Here is a 23,388-nt window from a genome sequence, read left to right as displayed (position 1 = left end):
ACAAACGGGCTTCCGCCCCAAGCATGGGACGGAATCTGCTCTGCTGGCAGTTATGGAGGAAACTAGAGGAATCTTAGATCGGGGAGGATCGGTGGCAGTCATCCTCCTCGATCTAAGCACCGCTTTTGACACGGTAAATCATAAAATCCTATTGCAGCATCTCTATGACATTGGGGTTCAGGGAGGAGCGCTGGAATGGCTTAAGTCATTCCTGAGTGATAGAACCTTTCAGGTTTTTGAGGGAAATACCATCTCCACCAGCAGACCTCTGGGCTGTGGGGTCCTGCAGGGCTCTTCGCTCAGCCCGACGTTGTTTAACGTTTATATGAGACTGCTGGCTGGGATCGTCCGTCCATATGGTATTAAGATCATTACCTATGCGGACGATACCCAGCTGGTGGTCTCTCTGACGCGGGGCGAGGGCTCTGCGGCCATGGTAGATCTGGCAGGTTGCCTGAGTGAAGTGAGAAGCTGGATGACCCTGTCTTGTCTCAAACTTAATGGGGACAAGACAGAGGTCATGCTGCTGTGAAGATCGGCTCCAGCCTCGGTTGGCTCGGTCTGGCCCGCCTGTCTGGGTCCCCCTCCAGCTCCCAAGAGTGCCATTAAGAGCCTGGGCATTTGGCTGGATAGGTCCCTAACGTTAGACTATCAGGCCGTCAAGCTATCTGTCACCTGTTTTGGCCTTCTCCGAATTTTCAGGAGGATACTCCCTTTGCTACCATTCAAGGCCAAACAAACTGTACTACAGGGATTGATCCATTCTAGGCTGAATTTTGGAAACATACTTTATCTTGGAGCCCCTGACTCCACATTGCGGAAACTGCAAGTTATTAAAAACTGCGCAGCCCGCACCCTACTGCAAATTCCCCGCAGGCTCTCTGCCAAACCTGGACTAATAAGCTTGCACAGGCTCCCTGTTAGGGACAGGATCAGCTTCAAGTCCCTCTGCATTGCCCATCAGTCATTCTGGGAAACTGGTCCAGCAATTTATCTCCCTTTAATTACCCCTTAACTCCCCAGCAGACAGCTGCGTTCAGCTAAAGTATTTCTTGCTGTCGTGCCCAAGGTTAAAAGAACTAGAGTGGGAGGTCGTTCCTTTACCCTAAATGTGGCCAGGCTGTGGAACACTCTCCCCCTCCACTTAAGGTCAAATCCAGACCTAACTTCCTTCAGGAAACAACTGAAAACTTTTTTGTTTAATAAGTAGGCCCCCTTCAACCACCGTGGCATCTGCCTTGCTGTAAGAACACCTTTTAGTAATAGCGCTTGGACGCCTCCGGGCAACTATTTGCGCTTTACAAAACGCATTTTCATTTCATTTCATTTCATGAGCGCATGATACAGATTCTTGCTTGGCTCGTTTAAGAGATCTGAATACCACGTGGTTCCTATCATTCAGACCAATCTGGCAAGATTGCATCTTACCTGTTCTAAGATGCCTGCTTTGTGGAGAGGAATGCGTGTTGGATATCTGTCTAACACTCCCATCAGCACTGAAAACGGACGTTGATACTTTGCTTGGTTCGGTAACGGCTCATGCATTGTGTTGTCCCCAGCGGCTACCAATCCTGAGGACGGCATTCATTGAGATCTCACAGACGGAAACTGCTGACGGTGAGATGCGTGGACCAACAGGCACACAGGTACCATCTACTGCGAACATTGCTAATATTGCTGACGCTGATGGCGATGCTTCTCATCTGTGTAAGATCGATCTACTTAATGATGTAGTCCAACTTTCACATACTGTGGTAGATGATTTCTTTGCCAGCTTAGAAGATTTAATGTTTTCTCCTGACAACGAGAATAACTTTTGAAATTAGCACACAGCATTCTATGAACTCTGAATTCGACCTTTGTTTTTCAAAACAACACTTCTAATTTTGGAACTCTATTTTTCTACGATTTGCTTTAACTTTTTCAAAAATTGAACTTTTTTTGGCACAAAGTAATCCGCTGAAAGTAGAACTATTCTTACACAACAATAATTCTTTGAATACTTCCAGGAGACAAAATTTGACCTTGTTCACAAACCAAAACAGTTTATATATTCTGCTGTGGAATGGTCTCGACCTTTTTTCTTCTGTATTCAAGAGCCATTTTCATAAATGTAATTTATTGATTCATTCGGATAGCATTTCAAATGTCATACTATATGCTTTGAATGAAACAATTGCCTTATGTACAGCACAAATGCTCATTTTCATGTACAACCATTTCAAATGCATTTTGTGTATTTTGGGTGGGATTGTAAACACGTGCTTTAGATATGTTTTAAATGCTTAGAATTCAGTAATGTAGAACATAATAAAGTGGAGTCAGTGTTGTATAGCATTTTAGGACCCTAGTGTAATTTTCCTGATTCATGCCCTTATATAGGTACAAAGCACCTTGCCCTTATATAGGCATAGAAATCATAACCATATTTAGACATAGCCCATGCAGTCCAAATACAGGCATGGATACTTCCACTAGTTCAGAAAAGCCACAATAATTTCTTGGAAATCTCGGCTTCAGCAGTCAGGGACTTCCCCTTGCTTGAATATTGATTTGTCCAAGAACTCATGGAGTTTTCAAAGAACTACCATTCTTATTATGTCCAACTTTACGTCAAACCAGGCACCTTCAAGGTATAAATATGGCCACACTTGCCCTAGCAAACACACGGTGGTTTGGAGCAGTTCGACTATCTACTTGCCGGACGCAGCTCTCTACAGCAAGTGCCGACGGAAGCCGACCCTCCAGCTGACACACTGAGAGAGAAGCTATCTTTTCTTTTGCCGAGAAATCCAGCTCCAGGGTTTCCAAGCTCCCCTTGCGGGGTGTTGGGAAATCGAGTCCTGAGACAGAGATGCCAGACCTCCTTCATTCTAAACCAAGGTACAGAGCTGATTAGACCCTAAGAGAAATCTTGGATAGATTCTTGGCAAAGAATACTAAACCTATGCTACACCATACTTACTTCTTCCCTCGTACTAAACTTAGGTTAGGTACATGGGGTAGGCGTATTTTAGAAGCACCAGTTGAGTACTTTTAATCATTGTTATTTATGTATGTATCTTTTGGCTTAGAAAACATACCATGCTTTTACAGTATTATTTTATAATACTCTTCTTGCTGTACGTATTATACTTTGCAGCCAGTATTACGATTGTAGCTGTTTATTTCTTCTGCATGAGAAACAAGACTGTTCATTAAATACTTTTTATTGAAAACACCCGCTTCTCTATTTCCCTGCACCTCTGGTGAAACGAAGCATGCACGATTGACTGGGTAAAATATCTATCTAATGTTTTATCTTGGGGAAACAAAGTTGTCATGTTGATGCGGTTGTCAGAAACTAATCCCTTCTTGTTTATTTGAGAAAGTTTCTAGTGACCTCTGAGCTAGCTGGCACTCACAATTAAGTCTTATATATTTAATAGAGACCTAGTCGACCTAAGTCCTACGTCAGTTCTATAGGATATATTATTCCAATGCGCAGAGCCTATTGGGAATATAGGAACTACACTGCATGGCGCCCAATGTTTGGTAAGGCACTAATTTAACGCTAGTTACTAGAGTATCTCAGTCGTGCTTTTCACAGAGACCCCTTTTCCCCCATAAAATACTCCAATAGACGTATGGAGTGGGTGAAAGGGTAATATCCGCCATAACTGAGTAGGACAAAAATGCTATGTATTAGTTTTTGGTTAGTTCAACGTTGAAGGGTACAGTGTTCCAAAATATTGTGCACCTTATCTTTGTTTCCTTAAAATTTGCTCTGCAAACTTTCAGTCAACAAAATGTCGGATAGCGACACCGAAAATGGTAGACTACAAGAACCAACAACGCAACCAGTGGAGCTGCAGCAGCAGCCCGACCAGATTTAGACGTTACAGGTTTTAATGAATACGACGCGGATGCTATAATCATCCCGGAAAACTTAAGGAAAACCATCACTATAAAGCTTATAACAAATGGCCTATCATCGAGAGGTGGTAGGGTGATATTTGTCATAGAGGCCCATGAATTTCGGCTGACGGAGACATTCGATTCATGGATTATCTTCCCAGAAGCAAATCCAACAACACATGTGTTACACTTCTACAAGATAGAGGAACCTCCAGCGGAATACACTCCTTTCGAGGATATTGAAATTCCATTAACATACCAAGAGCATGCGCTCTAGTTTAAAGGCGCCCTAAAACATCAAAATCACATTACCAGGCTTGGTCCACTAGGTAGACCAGGAGCAACATTGCTGGTACTAGCCAGCTATACACCACATCCTGCCATTGAAGGAATGACAGGTCCAGAACTATTGGTTCAACTAAAACAACTAATCAAAATCCATAGACAATTGGTTCAATATGTCATGCAGACTCTAACAGTCCAACCTCCTATAAGGATTCCACAACACTCCCCTCATCAGGGAAACACAAACAAAATTACACCACAGACTATAAAATCAGTCATTGGTAAATTACCTGCAAAAGGGGAACAAATTCCATTCTGGTTAGCTCAAAAGAATACCCAAATAGAGGCAGTATTTCCTGATAGTACACCTCATGAGAAATACAGGATTCTAACAATCTGTTTACCAAAGGGGATAGCACCACACCTGGAGGACTGTGACACTTGTGGTACAGTCTTTGCTGCAACACACGGTGTTCCATCTGTGGCGGTAATACCAGACGTCCTGAAACAGATTCGAAATGAATACGGGGCAGAGCCTGCTTTAAATCTGGGTATGAAACTACTTAAAGATTTTAAACAGTTCTCGGCTATAAAAATTAGGTAATATTAAAGGTGAAGCAGCATCTGTGGTGAGCCGCCAAAAACTAAAAGAACTTGATGTAACGGAGCAACCGTATGAACTGGCCAGAATATTTTAAAATCCTATGAAGAACTAGGTAGAGATAGTTTGGGTGGGAAACCAGTAAAGGCCCAACTAACAGAAAATCCTAAAATATTAAAAACACTCTCACTACTCCTAAGAAGAAGTGGGAAAACACTAAACAGACACTTCCTAAAGAGAAGCGTTCTCAGTCCAGAAGTAGGTCTCATCAAAAGGAGCCCTCTGAAAAGAGGTATAACCTCAGGAACAGGGATAATTTGAGAAAACCTGATAGATATCAAGATACTGATACACGTTCCTCTTGGACTTCTTCACAGAAATCGGAAAGAAGAGGACGATCAGAATACAAGGAAGAACGCGTGAAGTCCAAAGACGAACAGGAGGTTTCAAAGAATAAGAAACCACAATTTACCAGAAAGGTAGCAGGTCTAAAAATCAGACATGCTGAGGAACTTGAGGACACAACTCAAGAACGGGGAGTGGGCTCAGACAATGCTGGACAGTGCAGAAGAGGTTACCATAGCTTGCAAGACCCTAAAGGATCACCTGGAGACCGTGGACTTGAATGAGTACATTCAAGTTGAAACTGCCGATACCAGGGTTAGTGCACCCCATAAGGTATACGAAATACCACTCCGGATGGAGGGGGATATGACTAGGAGAATAAGAGCACTCTTTTGGGAGAAGCTCTCTAAGGGTTATGACATTCTTCTAGCTGAACAAGACTGGCCACCTTAATTTGTCTGGGAGTGCCCACATGGCGAAGACATCATTATGCCAGCCTTCTCAAATCATATTCATATTCATAAAAAATACACCTGTGCCAGAAAATCGGCTGTAGCCCAGGCTCCAGCATTATATAAAAATCATGTGGGATGGGATGAGGATTCTCCTCACCATAAGATCCAGTTAAAAAACAACTAACTGCTCAGAGGCAGAATCCAGTTAAGCAAGAAGCTAAAAAACAGGTCAGGGAGATCTTAGATCAAATTGAATACCAAGGGGTGATTGAAACATGCACCTCGTCCATGAACAATCCTTTGTTTCCTGTCTCCACACCAGACAATACATATTGTCTAGTTTTGGACTACAGACATTTAAAGTATTGTTGCAAAACATTTGCGGTACAAAATGCACACAGTGCAGCACTAATAAATAAAATTTTGTGCAAAAAATATAAAACCACATTAGATATTTCTAACGGTTTCTTCTGTCAAAATATTGCACCTGAAAGCAGGTGTTTGACCACTTTCTCAATCATGGGGACACAGCGTAACTTTTGTCGTCTCCCCCAGGGATTCAAGAATAGTCCAGGGTAATTTTTAGCCAGAGAAACAGAGTTACTACAAACGTATGATGATGAGGTATTATCTTATGTCGATGACATCTATCTAAAAGACGATGACTTGTATAGGCACTTGAACAGAGTGAACACCATAATAGAAGAAGTGTGCGCTGCTCCAACCTCCAAAAACGCGGAAAAACTTACAGTCAATTCTAGGTTTCCTAAATTTCGGAAGAACTTACATTCTAAATTACGCAGAAAGGGTTAAACCTCTCAACGAATTAATCAAACCTGTTTTCAAAACAACTAATTGGACTCAAAAACACACAGAAATTTTGCGTTCAGTCCAAACAGATATGTTGGCAACAACACATTTACAGACACGCGTAAACGTACGCAACCTTGTTATCCGAATCATCCCAGGGAGATGCGGATTCACGTACTTAACCTTTAATGAGGGAAAAAAAGTACCAATAGCTTATAAATCACACTTGTACACACAAGCTGAAATTAAATTCACTTCTACAGAGAAAATTCTGACAGCGGTTCAAACTGCAGTAGCAAAAGAGAGAGCCCTCGCACAGGGAAAACGCATAATGGTCGTTACACCTGAAACAGCCCTAGAGGCAGTGACAAAAGGAAACATTCCAAATGCTAAAACTCTACATCTGAGATAGATACAATGGGTTAACTCTCTTGCTGAAATCAACGTTGAATACGTTTTTGACTCCTACTTGAAAACTCAAGAATTTCTACAATACGAACAAGAATGTCCTCTGCCCACTGAGATTTTGCCTCTAGAAAAGTAGGAATGTATAACCCCTTCCGTGCTCATGACGAGGCACGGTGGTCGTGTGCATGACACGCGCGGCGCTCACACGCGGGTCTAATTCCCCCTGCGGTGCTGAGCGTTCTAAGAAACAGGCGTGGTCATGATGAGCTCAGCTCGTCATGAGCACAGCACCACCGTGCAGCGAGCACCGTGGCGCTGCGCACGCCCTCCTCCCCCCAGCGCCAGGGGGGAATTATCCCAACTGCGAAGGTGATAATTTATACAGACGCATCAGCACAGCCCTCATTGGGGTAAACAAGCCTAAAGTGCTGCGTGCATGATTGTTAAAGGTCGCTGGCGCAATGGTAAATTCCGACCCATGGTTACAAAAACACAATCTCTCGGAGATTGTACAGCTCAGTGAGCTGAACTACAGGCATTCAAGATGGCGCTTGAAAATACCGATCGCGAATTCCCCACACTCATAGTGTGTGATTCATATTACTGTGTTCAATCTTACAACGAATACTTGCTGAACTGGGTTCAAAACGGTTTCAAAGACTCAAAAGGTGGCACAATCAAGCATAAATTGCTTTGGGAACAAGTAGTTCTATTACAGAAAGAACTATAAAGACTCACATGATTCATACACTGAGTCATCAGCGTGAAGGCGTTCAGGTTGCAGGGAATTCATTGGCTGATGAAGCCACTAAGGTAGACGTGCAAACGGCTTCCGTACCTGTAATTACTCGTTCAAAAACAAAAATAGATGGGGAAACAATGCTAGCTGTCAATGCCACAAGCAAAGGCAGCGGTGCTGCATTACCTCTTAACTATCCACTCGAATATTCATACATAATTTACGCGAACTTCGTTCCTTTTGCTCGAATCCCTGGAGTGGGGGATAGGGTAATTCCAAACAGGAGACATAGAGGTGCTTTGATACAAGAAGCACATATGGGAGAGGGTTTGATACATGAAGGGATCTCTAAATCTATACTAAAATTAAGAGACGTACTGGTGGCCAGGGATGAATGCCCACATTTACAAATTTGCTATTAATTGCGGATACTGCTAGAGAGATCATAGCATACAATGCCGCCAGATACCTGACTACAGTGTAGCCAGCCCAGTACAGACACCATTGTTAGACAGCATTAGACTTTCTACATGCAGACGTCACTATGGACGAATGTGGTCCCGCAACTATTAGGACAAGATTCATTTGGATGTGGCCTAAGCGCTCGGCTGACGCCCGAACTGTTATAAAAAATTTGCGAGCCTTTATCGGGACATACGCAATCGGCACGCTACATTCTGACTAGGGTCCTGCATTTAGCTCTCGAGCTTACAAAGAGGCCATGGCCAGTTTGGGCGTTGCATTGTAGTACTCAAGTCCATTCCGTCCTGAGGGAAATTCTGTAGTGGAAAGAAAAAACCGGGACATAAAGCAATCTATACCAGCTAGTGTATTAGGCTCAGGTGACGGGTGGGTCAGACATCTAATAAGTGTCCAACGTAGTTGAAACAATCTGCCAAGAATATCTCTGGGTGGAATCACTCCATATGAAATCCTTTTTGGTACTAGAATGATTGTCGAAGACCTCGATCGTCATACTTCAGTGGTAGAACAAAAACCCTTTGATATCAAAGGCCGTTTGGCTGTTTTGCAGGACTTAAATGAAACAAGAAGAAGTCTAAGCAACACAAAACAGAAGTCAACGACCACTGAAGAAAAAACACCTGTCACAGAAAGGCCTGTCTGGATTCCAAAGATTGGGGATCTAGTCAGAGAAAAGATCGCGGACAAGAAGGAATTTGGGCCTTCCTACAGAAAACCAGTACCTGTCTTAGCAATTCACAGGTCAAGAACAGTGTTACTGCTGCCCCTTGCTGGAAGAAAGGAGAACTGGTACGTATCGATCGACCTGGTAAAACCACATCATGTGGCCGATAATAAGTAGTAGGCCCAGTGGACTCCAAAGATGTAGCAGCCGACCAAATCTGGCTACTATCCAAGAGGTTCAAACTGAGAGACTCATCGTGTTTGAAGAATCTGCGGTAAGAAAAGAAGGACTATGTAATGAAGCCATGGAACTTATGCCTCTTGAGACCCAAATAACAGTTCGTCAAGACACTCCTGTCTACAATGAGATAGCATCTGTCTATACCAATATGACAAGGGATCAAGTAGCTCCAGTGATTTCAAGTAATCCTGATGCAATACCAACTATTTACAGAACTGCCTCTGTTTATTTCATCAACTTTCATACGTTTTCTGAGGATCCCAGTGAACCTGAAATGACACCACATACCAAATCTTCAAAGAACAAGTAGCAGAACTCTTTCACCAACTTGAAAATATATATCTGGTATCACCATGGGTTGAACTTTGGATTGTGTTAGACATACTTTTTCTCCTACTTTGGCTAATCCTTGTATTATGTTTGGGTACGCTGATAAATGGGAAATATAGTAAAACTAGCAGCCAGTCCCGACTTTATCTGGGTATTAATTGCTGCCAGCCAGTAGTATATTGCTTTGTAGGATTTTGTTTTGATAGCCTTTCTTATCTGTGACAGGCCTGTAAAACGCTCCGATTCACAGTGCACTGCTGATGCACTTAAGTAGCATGCGCGTTCAGTAGTGTGTGAACTCGAGTTTCCTTACTTTATTTTTCCTTGCAATATTATATAGCGCAAACTCAACAACATGGCATGAGCCCAATTAATATTACAGAAGAACACATTCATTTGTGGTAGGCACGAGGAGACAAAGCGATTTGCCTGAAATCACAGGATGTTGAGCTGATGCCGAGATTCGAACGTAGCACCCCAGCTCTAAAGTTCGCAATTCCAGAACTTGTGGCGGGAGGTGTGCCTAAAAGTGTATGTCAGTGCTGGCCATCAATGAGAGAGACCTGTGCATTTTTCAAATCGTTGGTGAAAAAATATGAGTATGTTGCTGGAGATGTAGGCCGCCGTGCCACCAATGTACTTACCGGGGGAGGGTAAACACCCATTATTCCGCAACTTTCTTTCCGCATACCATCACTCCGCTTACTTTAATTACGAAAGTACCATGACTCCGAAATGCCATTATAACGCATGGCATTACATTTTATATGCTTTTACCACGCATACATTTACAATGAAATTCGTTGTAAATGCATGAATGGTAAAATCATGTTTTTTAAAAATGTTTGGATAAGGTAAGTATGGGTATAGGGGTATATGTTTTGGGGTACTGAGGTATATGTTTTGGGGTGTTTGGGTATTTTAAGGGTTCAGATATAGTTTTGGGTTATGGGGTACATGGGTAGTTTTAGGGTTTAGGGATAGGTTTGGGTTTTGGGATACAGGGGTATTTTAAGGGTTCAGGGCTAGGTTTGGGTTTTGGGTTACAGGAGTATTTTAGGGTTCAGGGGTAGGTTTGGGTTTTGGGATACAGGGGTATTTTTAGGGCTCAGGGCTAGGTTTGGGTTTTTCCGGAACAGGGGTATTTTTAGGGTTCAGGGGTAGGTTTGGGGTTTGAGGTGCAGGGATATTTATAGGGTTCAGGGCTAGGTTTGGGTTTTGGGGTACAGGGGTATTTTTAGGGTTTAGGAATAGGTTTGGGAGTTGGGGTACAGGGTATATTTATAGGGTTAAGATGGGTTAGTGTTTAAGGGTGTTGGGGTATTTTAAGGAGTAAAGGTGGGTTATGATTATGGGGTGCAGGGGTATTTAAAGGAAGGAGGGTGGACAACCGGAGCTGGAATGTACAGAACCTGGGAAGAAAAAACAATGAAATATTGGGCACAACGCTCGCTTTTTTTCCGTAATCCAGCGCCCCGCACACGCCCACGCCCCCAGCACACTCCCACAGCACACAATATGAGACATGGCATGAAGGGCGGAACGTACCACACGCCCCCAGCGTTTGTCACGCCCCCGAGCACATGCCTACAGCACAACGCAGACACACCCACAAGAGACTACTTTGCTGGCACAATTCTATTACCTTTTAAATGTATATGGTGGGCGTCTGCATAGCCTATGTCCTTCAGCTGCAACTGCCCTTTCCTACGCTGTATTGGATGTTGTGATTGGTGCTGTGGTTCCTGAGATTACCCGCCTCAAAGGTTTGGGCTCTCTCTTTATTATATTAGTATAGATATGTGTGTGTGTATATATATCTCTCTCTGCATTCATCCAGAAAAACGAACACGGACCCATTCAGGTAGTTTGCCAGTATTTTATTCTAAGTGCAACACAACCTCCGCTATGACGCGTTTCGGACCCTTGAGCCCTTGATCACATGACGTTGTTTGACAAGCCCCCACCCTATAAAGTGCAAATGCAAGTCAGCTGACCACTGGGTCTAAGGACATAAACAACAGACTTCCGCCTAATTTCAGTTCTGTTGTTTTGGAGAGGTTTTTAAACATTATTATAGCAATCAATATAACCATTACAAAAAACCTCTCTTTGAACACCACATTTCAACCATTTCACAAATTATTATTCTGCATATATCTTGCTATGCAGAATTCTAGATTGTGCAAAATTCAGCAAATACATAAATAGATTAAAAATAGAAGATATAAATAACCATATATAAATATATAAATACAGCATGCTATTTACAACAATATTAATCTGTTGTGCAAATCTGCCTGTAAGTGTGCAAAATTGCGTTAGAATTGTAGAAATATGCAAATAACAGCTGTAAACATTGTGGTTGAAGTCAAGCGGGGATTGAGAAAAAGGGGAGTTCCAAAACACGTTTTCCCCATGTTAGTGCTGAAGGGAATTACCACAAATTTGGCAGAAAGGTAGAGCTTGGTTCAGAAAGCGACCTTTTTTTAAAATGCTGTAAATCCGTTGAGTAGTTTTGAGAAATCAAAAAAATAAGAGTCAAAAAATCAATTTACCATAGGCTACAGCCAAAACTACTGAACAGAATTACCCCAAATTTGTCACAAAGGTAGGACTTGGATCAGTGGTGTAAATGTGTTCAGTAGTTGCTGAGAAATTAGAAAAATAAAAGTTTTGATATCTGGGCGGAGCCTCAGTCCCGTGCACGAGCTTTACTGTGATTGGCTGTCAACACTACAAACCAGGAAGTGGTGGCAGCCATCTTGTGGCTCGGTAGAAGTGAGTCACCAGAAAACAGAGAAACAAAGGTATAAAACAAGAGAAGGGGACAGGGTAGAAACACCCTGACCCCCTAGGCCTGCTCAGGGGGTCCCAGAAGGACCCCCAGGGCCAAAAAAAATGTTATTTTTTTTGCAATTTCGGCAGGTTTGCACACCGGTGCAGGGAGGGGGCGGGCCTGACATAGCAAGTGTGCAAGTGCACCCCCTGGCACATTGTAAATTGGGGAATTAAATCCCCTTCAATCCTGAGGGTCCCTGGGGGCAAACTAGCCCACCAGGTACCTCCAGTATGCGCCAGGGAGCTGCATTGCAGAGAGGTGTTGAGAGGCCACGCCCCTTTGTACACCTCTCTGCAACACAGCCCTGTGGCGCTTACTGGAGGTAGCTATTGGGCTAGTTTGCTCCCAGGGACCCTCAGGACTCAAGGGGATGTATTCTCCCAATTTACAATGCTCCAGGGGACGCGTTTGCACAATGGTGCAGGGAGGGGGTGTGGCCTGAAGTGACAAGTGTGCAAGCGCGCCCTGTGACGCGTTTTAAGTTGGGAGATTAAGTCTCCTTGAATCCTGAGGGTCCCTAAGGGCCAACTAGACCACCAGTTACCTCCAGTAAGCGCCAGGGAGCTGCGTTGCAGAGAGGTGGTCCAAGGCCATGCCCCCTTTGTACACCACTCTGCAACGCAGCTCTGTGATGCTTACTGGAGGTGGATGGTGGGCTAGTTGGACCCCAGGGACCCTCAGGACTCAAGGGGACTTAATCCCTCAATTTACAATGCACCAGGGGGTACGTTTGCACAGTGGTGCAGGGAGGGGGCGTGGCCTGATATGACAAGTGTGCAAACGTGCCCTCTGATGCATTTTAAATTGGGGATTAACTCCCCTTAAATCCTAGGGTCCCTGGTGCCAAGTAGCCCACCAGGTACCTCCAGTATGCGCCAGGGAGCTGCGTTGAAGAGTGGTGTTCAGAGGCCACACCTCTTTTTACACCTTTTTGCAACACAGCCCTGTGGTGCTTACTGGAGATACCTGTTGGGCTAGTTGGCCGCCAGGGACCATCAGGACTCAAGAGGAATTAATCCCCAACTTAAAACGCACAAGGGGGGCGTTTGCACAGTGGTGAAGAGTGGGGGTGGGCCTGACATAGCAAGTGTGAAAACGCACCACCTGGCACATTGTAAATTGGGGGATTAAGTCCCCTTCAATCCTGAGGATCCTTGGGGGCAAACTAGCCCACCAGGTACTTTGAGTATGTGCCAGGGAGCTGCATTGAAGAGAGGTGTTGGGAAGCCATGCCCCTTTTTACACCTCTCTGCAACACTGCTCTGTGGCGCTTACTGGAGGTATCTAGTAGGCTAGTTGGCTCCCAGGGACCCTCAGGAGTCAAGGGGATGTAATCCCCCAATTTACAACGCTTCAGGGGGCGTGTTTGCACAGTGGTGCAGGAGGGGGCGTGGCCTGATGTGACAAGTGTGCAAACGTGTGGCGCGTTTTAGGTTGGGAGATTGAGTCCCCTTGAAACCTGAGGGTCCCTGGGGGCCAACTAGCCCACCAGGTATCTCCAGTAAGCGCCAGGGAGCTGTGTTGCAGAGAGGTGTTCAGAGGCCACGCCCTTTTTTACACCTCTCTGCAGCGCAGCTCCGTGGTGCTTACTGGAGGTACCTGGTGGGCTAGTTGTCCCCCAGGGACCATCAGGACTCAAGGGGAATTAATCCCCCAACTTAAAACACACTAGTGGCGTGTTTTCACAGTGGTGAAGGGAGGGGGCGGGCCTGACATAGCAAGTATGCAAACACACCCCCTGTCACATTGTAAATTGAGGGGTTAAGTCCCCTTCAATCCTGAGGGTCCCTGGGGGCGAACTAGCCCACCAAGTACTCTCAGTATGCACCAGGGAGGTGCATTGCAGAGAGGTGTTCAGAGACCACGCCCCTTTTTACACCTTTCTGCAACGCGGCTCTGTGGCGCTTACTGTAGGTAGCTGGTGGGCTAGTGGGCCCCTAGGGACCCACTGGACTCAGGGGAATTTAATCCCCAATTTTACAACGCTCCTGGGGGCACGTTTGCTCAGTGGTGCAGGGAGGGGGCGTGGCCTGATGTGACAAGTGTGCAAACGATCCCTGTGGCAAGGTTTAAGTCGGTTTTAGCCCCATATATCATGTGTACTGTATAATGAGAAGGCTGCAATTTATTTGATATCTGATCATGTAAAAGTCATTTGTTATGCTCTTTATTCAAAACAAGTAGATGTTCCTGTAATATCAGCTGTTGATCAGTGTTTACCTAATATGTATTTGGTTTACTACTGGGCACCCTACTCTCAAGCAGCATCTTATCGTGCACTCACACTTTATTCTATGTACGTAAGGGCATTCAGCAGGCGGCTGTTTTATATATTTTATTACAACTTAAATGAATTAAGGTTGATATTTGCACATCTATTGCATTTTTTTCTTGCACTAGCACTTTATCTTCACAGCACTTTCTTGATTCTAGCGATAGCATGTTTTTACTTTGAGGACTAATGTGCATATTGCATCATGTATGGAAGAACATTATGATACGGTCACTATGACACTTTGGCCTAGATGTAGGTCATTTTATTTTACCACTTCTTAAATACCGAATTTTACCGATTCGGTATTTAATAAGTGGTAAAATAGAGGGGGGGATGTAGGTATTACAGAATCGTTAACGAATCGGTAATGCCCATTGATTCCTATGGGCATTGAAGCCCATAAGAATCAATGGGCACTACCGAATCGGTATTTACCGATTCGGTAAATACCGATTCCAGCAAGGGTGCAGGTGGTGTCACTTTGACACCCTCTAGCACCCCAAATACAGGCATGTGTGCCATGTGGCAGACAGACATGCCCTTAGGGCATGTCTGTCTGCCACATGGCATAGGTGTGCATGCACACCTGCATTCGGTGTTTTACCACCCAATTGGATTGGGTGGTAAAATTCCGAATCTGAAAGGCCTTTGGGACTCAGAAGAGTCCCACCTACATCTAGAAGTTACCGAATCGGTAAAAATACCGATCCGGTATTTTACCGATCCGGTAAATTTACCGATTCGGTAAATTTACCGATTCGGTAATATTGGCCCCCTACATCCCAAAAACCCATATACGGTCGGTAACGGCCGAAATCGGCCGTTACCCGCCAGTAAATGGCCACCTACATCTGGCCCTTTGTTCTTAATTCTATTATCGCGTTAATCAGATCATTCTATTGCACTATAAAGAGTATTTTTTCTTAAGTTTACTAACTAAGAGAAGTCTTAAGCCCTCGAAGTATGTTATCCATGTCTGTTGTTAAAGGGCGTATTCAAATAGAGATGTAATTAGTTGAATCACTATTTAATGTTGTTCATTGGTCCAGCGCGTCATGTGATCAATACCCCGGTAACGCAGTCGAAGCCCGTCAGGCTGGGCACTTGCTTCTACTTTTTGATGCACAGATTCATGCAATACAGCACTTTATCGGAACTCCACGTTGTGGTCTGCACCTTTGTTGTAGCTGAGGATACGGCGAAAAAGGATTAATATATTAATTAATAATATTAATATATATATATATATACATATATATATATATATATATATATATATATATATATATATATATATATATATATATATATATATATATATATATATATATATATATATATGTATGTGTATATATATATGTATATTTTTTCATCAAAGACCCTCAATCTGAAAGGGCACACAACGGCGTTTCTTAATTTCACTAGCCCCGCTTGCAGCTGACAACCTGCTTCCCATATTGCATTTTCTTGCCTGTGATATGCCGACGCATTTCGAGGCCTTAGCGCCTCTTCCTCTAGGGCTCACAGCAGCGGACAGCAAAGCCTCACCTTTCCAACTTGATTGTTTATATTGTATAGCTTGCTCCCATTGGACGTAGCTTCCCATTGTCCATGTATTGCATTATGGGACACGTGGTTTCGTGAAGGTGAGTATACATAGTACTTTCAGTGTCCAATTATTATCCTTAGTAGGTGTGGGCTCAGGTATAGTCAGCTAATTGCCGCTTGAAACGCCGTGCCATCAATAATGGACACTGAAAGTACTATGTATACTCACCTTCACGAAACCACGTGTCCCATAATGCAATACATGGACAATGGGAAGCTACGTCCTATGGGAGCAAGCTATACAATATAAACAATCAAGTTGGAAAGGTGAGGCTCTGCTGTCCGCTGCTGTGAGCCCTAGAGGAAGAGGCGCTAAGGCCTCGAAACGCGTCGGCATATCACAGGCAAGAAAATGCAATATGGGAAGCAGGTTGTCAGCTGCAAGCGGGGCTAGTGAAATTAAGAAACGCCGTCGTGTGCCCTTTCAGATTGAGGGTCTTTGATGAAAAACTATGCACACGGCTACCCGGCCGGAGGAAAGGAGCACCATTTCTCAAAAGAAAGGCTCGTTGGAAACGATTCCAGCTTGATGGCACGGCGTTTCAAGCGGCAATTAGCTGACTATACCTGAGCCCACACCTACTAAGGATAATAATTGGACACTGAAAGTACTATGTATGCTCACCTTCACGAAACCACGTGTCCCATAATGCAATACATGGACAATGGGAAGCTACGTCCAATGGGAGCAAGCTATACAATATAAACAATCAAGTTGGAAAGGTGAGGCTTTGCTGTCCGCTGCTGTGAGCCCTAGAGGAAGAGGCGCTAAGGCCTCGAAACGCGTCGGCATATCACAGGCAAGAAAATGCAATATGGGAAGCAGGTTGTCAGCTGCAAACGGGGCTAGTGAAATTAAGAAACGCCGTTGTGTGCCCTTTCAGATTGAGGGTCTTTGATGAAAAACTATGCACACGGCTACCCGGCCGGAGGAAATGAGCACCATTTCTCAAAAGAAAGGCTCGTTGGAAACGATTCCAGCTTGATGGCACGGCGTTTCAAGCGGTAATTAGCTGACTATACCTGAGCCCACACCTACTAATATGGCCGGGATGCCCGCCACCCCCTCCCAACACCAATTCCCAATGGGAGTAGACAGACACAGGTTTGAACTTTTGGAAGGCGGGGGGGAGTTACCCCCCCGGCCGTATTTATTAAAATATGAAACAAAATTTAAAACATTAAATAAAAGTTTCATGAATTATGTACAATTTTACATTTATTACATTTCGATGAAGACATGTTCTTTGGCTAACCTTAACAGATCTCTAATACAAAGGTTTCCTAGCCGAGTCTAGCATCCTGAAAATGCATACATTCTAAATTAAAATTGTACATCCTAGCATTAAGGGCCAACGGCAAGGTCTTAACCGGTGTCAGATCCCTACTACCAAAATCCCGCCCTCACGATGTGAGTGGCACATGCGTAGAGGACTTTACCCTCATTGCCACCTGTAACTTCCCTTGTCGTGGGGGCCCCCTTATCACTCGACGCCATCTTAAAGGTCGTCCGAGTTCCCGTGTGAGGTATCTGTAGGAAGGACAGCGTGGACTCCTCCCCATCCCACACTCTCTATCCGCCGTCGCGGATATCCGGCCTCCGGGAAATTCGTAGGAGGGGCATCTAGCCGCCTCCCCCCTTGGGAGGGGCCTATGGCCGTCTCCCCCTAGGCGACCCATCCTTAGTGGGTGCCGCCTCCCCGTGGAAGGGGCCAATGGCCGCCTCCCCCCGGGCGCTCCCATCCATTCTGGGTGGCGCCCCCCTCTAGGGACCTTGAAATTACTGCTCACGATCATGACCTTACCGCCCGACCAAAAATAAATACGACAGTTGTTTTACCTACTAAGAGAAGAAAAAATTCTGACATAGCCTTGATGAGTCATCAACTTCATTTTCCTGCAACGGGAAACATTATCCTAAAACAGAAACCACATCATCATATGACACATTCCCTTACTTCTCTACAGGAAAAAAGGCCTATACATTTCTATCTAATCAAACTTTATTGAAACAAACATTGCCATAAGGGGCTGGTGGGGGGGTCAAAATTGCCGCTTGTTCCGTCGCGGGCTCACAAGCAAAGAGTTGGTGCAGCCTTCAGAGCACAGGAACAAGAGGACGCTTCTTCGGATTCCCGCTCTATTTATTCATCTGCTGGAGGGCGGGGACCCTCCTCCGGTACGCCTACTGGGCGTGGTCTTTAATGCGGGTGTCTAGGACAACCCCTCCTGGGCGGGAAAGGGCGCGCCCCGGCTACGCCACTTCGGGCATACCAGCCGAGCCACGCCTCCCGCCCAATATGGTTTCCCGGGGGGATCGGGGCACCCAACCATACGTTCGGGGGGACCGAGTGGTCGCCCCTTTCCATATGGCCGGGATGCCCGCCACCCCCTCCCAACACCAATTCCCAATGGGAGTAGACAGACACAGGTTTGAACTTTTGGAAGGCGGAGGGGAGTTACCCCCCCCGGCTGTATTTATTAAAATATGAAACAAAATTTAAAACATTAAATAAAAGTTTCATGAATTATGTACATTTTTACATTTATTACATTTTGATGAAGACATGTTCTTTGGCTAACCTTAGCAGATCTCTAATACAAAGGTTTCCTAGCCGAGTCTAGCATCCTGAAAATGCATACATTCTAAATTAAAATTGTACATCCTAGCATTAAGGGCCAACGGCAAGGTCTTAACCGGTGTCAGATCCCTACTACCAAAATCCCGCCCTCACGATGTGAGTGGCGCATGCGCAGAGGACTTTACCCTCATTGCCACCTGTAACTTCCCTTGTCGTGGGGGCCCCCTTATCACTTGACGCCATCTTAAAGGTCGTCCGAGTTCCCGTGTGAGGTATCTGTAGGAAGGACAGCGTGGACTCCCCCCCATCCCACACTCTCTATCCGCCGTCGCGGATATCCGGCCCCCGGGAAATTCGTAGGAGGGGCATCTAGCCGCCTCCCCCCTTGGGAGGGGCCTATGGCCATCTCCCCCTAGGCGACCCATCCTTAGTGGGTGCCGCCTCCCCGTGGAAGGGGCCAATGGCCGCCTCCCCCCGGGCGCTCCCATCCATTCTGGGTGGCGCCCCCCTCTAGGGACCTTGAAATTACTGCTCACCGATCATGACCTTACTGCCACAGGCCGGATAGTTAACCGACTATCCGGCCCCCCAATCCTCCTAAAGGTCATGCTTCCTCAAATCCCTTAGCCATGCTATGAAGTCTCCAATGAGTAAATCATTTCCCTCCCTGGACAGGTGAACCCCATCATTCAGATACATGTGATCACCCCGAATACACCCGTGAGGAATGCTATGCAACTGCGCTGAGTGAAACAATTTCCCTATTTTATTGTTAACTCTTTTCACAGAGTGGTTCAACGCTGACACTGAAATGCCCCCCCGCCAACTCTTCCTGGGGATCATGTGGGACCAGGCAATCGTGCACCCCGGGAGTTTCTTAGCCATCCAGCTAACTGCCGACAGGATGTGTTCTAATAACACTCGTCTTCCCAGCTTCACTAAGTCATTGCCTCCCAGGTGTACTATGACTACAGATGGCGGTGACCTTTGCCGCCCTAAAAGACCCTCAAAGAACGATTGAAATTGGTCAATACAGAGTCCGCCCTTCCCATGGAAGGTCACTCTGTACCCGTATTCCCCAGATGCGTGAGTCGCGTCACCTGCTTTGAATACATCCCCGGCGCACCTCACATATGAGTGGCCCACGACCCATACCACTCTTTCTCCAGTCGGTGATCCTCGACCGCTGGTCTCCCGGTGCTGGGTCGACTTCCAATTCCGCCCCGCGTGACAGGCTCGCGAAACTGTAATGCAAACAAAAGACAAGAAGCGTGAGTGCAAGTAATTTGATCTTTACAACATGTGCAATCGCACATACCTTTTGAAGCAATTCGAGGACCAACGTCCAAGCTGTTTCACTTCCTCTGCACTCTGACCCCGGGCTGTAGCCTCAGTAGCAGCCCCTATCCTAAATGAGTGGGTCCCAAAATCGCACGGGTCCATGCCCGCGGCAGCGATTGACAGTGCTAACACCCTCTGAAACTGAAACCTCGTCAGTGGGGTGCTATCCTTGTGCCTCAGCAAGCTCCCCCCCACGTAGCCGTCCTCAATGCCAAGTATTCCTCTACGCATTTTATCGGACAAGTGGGGGACCCTTGTGCGCGCTGCACGATAACACTATCACCCATGGCTCCCTGGTCAGTCTTGGACCTGGCTATCGAGATTACCATCGAATCACCCCTTATTTGGATGTGATCCCTGCCCAGGCCTCCCTCTATATCCTTCTTGTTCCTTGCGGCCAGTTCGCTCACCCGCATAGCCCCGTGGAATGCCAAGGCAAAAGCTGCCCGGAACAGAACTGCTTCGTAAAGGGAGGAGCACGTCTCCTCTAGCTTTGCTAAGAGCCGAGACAATCTATCTAAACCAATCGGGTGCCTCGTATCCTGCTTGCGACCCTCAAGGCGTTGCCAGCCGCGGAGTGCCTTCCTAACCAAAAAGGAATCTGTCGGATCTCTTATGCCATGCACCTGTGCCATGAACGAAATGACCGCCCTATGTCTATTGGCCGTTGCCGCTGATCGGCCTCCTCTGTGCAGCGCAACCAGGAACCCCAGGAAGGATTCCTCCTGACCCCAGCTCTGTCTCCCTAATGGACCCAAAAATGTGCAGTAGGAAGGAAACGCTCCTTCGTATGCCTTCCTTGTTCTGGGCGCTAAGCTGGCTGCCATGAGGTCTTGTAATCCGAGGCACCGATTAGCCATAGTGCTTCGGGGAACGGGGCCGCCACTAGGTCCGCTGTGGGTAAATAGCCCCTGAAAGCCTGCATGTGTGAACGAGAGAGTGCATCAGCTGCATAATTCAGTACACCTGGCACATGTTTTGCCCTGAACTGTACATTCAATTTCATGCAACGTAATACGATTTCTTTCAATAATCTCAAGATCCACTTGCAGCGGGCTGCCTGCTGGTTAATGCACTCAACCACAGTCATATTATCAGACCAAAACACCACCGAGCGGTCCCTGAAGTCGTCTGGCCATGCCATCAGAGCAACCCAAATGGGAAATAGCTCCAAGAACCCAATGTTACCTGTTAGACCGCTGGAGTGCCACCACGTCGGCCATACTTGCGCTGACCATTGGTTACCAAAAATGGCGCCAAATCCCACGCTCCCAGCTGAGTCGGTCCACAAACCTAGTTCATCCAAAGATGCTGGCGGCTGTTCCACACAACTCGACCGTTGAAGTCTGCCAGAAATGCCAACCAGATGCGCATATCCTGGTGAACCTCTGCCGACAGTCTCGTACGGTGGTGTCCCTCCTTGAGACCAACCATAGCTTGTGCAATAGAGCGTGAGAAGGGGCAGGCCATTGGCATCACCCTCAAGGCAAAGTTAAGCTGACCCACTGTTTGCTGTAACTGGTGCAGGGTCACTTTCTCCTTGCCCAGGCATTGTATCAGGGAAGCCCTAAATTTGGCCACCTTTTCCATCGGTAAACGGAAACATCCTTCCACCGAATCGAGCTCAATTCCCAGAAACTCCAGTGAAGTAGATGGTCCGACCATCTTACCTGGTGCCAGTGGGACTCCGAACTCCCGCATGAGGATGCAGAAGTCGTATCGCCGACTGCACCCAAAAACAAGAAGTCATCTAGATAGTGCATCACATGCTTATGGCCCGTGGCCTCGGTGAATACCCACTGTAAAAAACAGCTGAACATTTCAAAATAAGCGCAAGAAATGGAGCAACCCATCGGCATGCATTTATCCATGTAATAACTCCCCTGAAATGCAAAACCTAGCAAGAGCTGATCCTGTGGGTGTACCGGGAGCAACCGGAACGCCGATTCGATATCTGATTTCGCCATCAGCGCCCCGGGGCCCAGGTGATTTAACATGGCCACGGCATCATCGAACAATGCGTACCGCAATGAACAAACGTCTGGGTCAATGGCTTCGCTCACCGAAGAACCCCTTGGGGCAGACACGTTGTGAATGAGTCTAAACTCCCCAGGGTCTTTCTTCGGGACAACCCCTAACGGGGAACACACGAAATCCGCCACCGGCGGGCGATAAAAAGGTCCCGCCTCCCGCCCCAAGCTGACTTCTTTTGCAATTTTCTTTGCCGCAACGCTTGGGTTGTGTTGGACAGATAACTGTTTTTTACAAAAGGAGTCCCCCCGAAAATCCCCCGCCGGGATGTTGAAGCCATATAGGAATCCCTTCCTCAACACCCCGGCGGATACATGATCAGGGTATTTGTTCAAACAAGGAGTCAGAGCCATGATATCAACAGGTGTAGGCAATCGGTTACAAAGTCTTACCTCACTCTTGCTTAGACCCCCCTTTTCCTCCCGTCCCGCTGTTTTTAGATCTACAGCTACTCTCCGGGTGTGAGGAGTTCCCACAGCCCGCACACGCATGCCTGAACCTACATGTTCCCTGGGGTCTGTTACAGTTGCCTCTATTGAAGCCCCAACAAACCCCACGCTTGCCGCCATTCCCGCCGGTCTTGGGCTGATAGTCCCCACCGGCGCCCGCTCGAAAAGGCACCACGGGCTTTTGGCGAACGAACCCCGACCCGCTCCCGCCCGGCGAGGACGTACCTGCCGCCCCAGGCAAGAGATGCTTGTGCCATGACACCGAGTCAAGGCAATCCCAAGTCAAAGTAGCATCAAACTCTTTCGCTTTCCGGAATTTCATATCGTAACCTTTCCATTCATCCCCCTCATACATGGAATAAAAATCCATAATCCTATTCTGATAACAAGTCAACTCGGTCATAATTTCAGGCTTCCGTTCCCCCATGACTGCAATAAATATGGAAAAGGCCTTAACCCAGTTTGTTACCGTCTCATCAACCCTGAATTCCGCCATCTTGGCGCGCCATACACTGGGATGCCACAAATCTTTCTGGGATTTTGCATATTGCATCTCGCAATGGTCAGTCAATAATGAAAACATGTTCACATATTTCTCCCCCCATATCAGCTCTTTTGTGGCCATAGGGATGTGCTGTGCCACCCTTTCCCGCCTTGAGGGTAATGAACCTTCCCCTGCCATTGGCAATGTGTGCTTAGCAGGTTCGGCCGTTGAATCTGCCGCCTTTTCCCGGCTAACCGCAGGTCCTCCCGGCGCCACCTGTGGGGGAACAAGAGGAACATTCGCCGTTGCGGCCTCTCTCGACTGCCGCAATTGCTCGATTATTAGTCTGGCCTCCTGGGCCGGGTCCCCCGCGGCCACTGCCCCCCCTGCTTTCTTCTTGAGCCATGGCAACACTGCCGCTAACTGGATGGCCAATTCGGGGGGCATCTCCTCATCGTTAACAGGAGTAATTACAACCGGGATCGGCAAACCTAAATCTGGGTTTGGTACCCGGCTGTC

The sequence above is a fragment of the Lissotriton vulgaris genome, chromosome 2_1 (genome assembly GCF_964263255.1).
Source record: "Lissotriton vulgaris chromosome 2_1, aLisVul1.2, whole genome shotgun sequence".
Taxonomy (NCBI): domain Eukaryota; kingdom Metazoa; phylum Chordata; class Amphibia; order Caudata; family Salamandridae; genus Lissotriton; species Lissotriton vulgaris.
Note: the sequence above shows the minus strand (reverse complement) of the source record.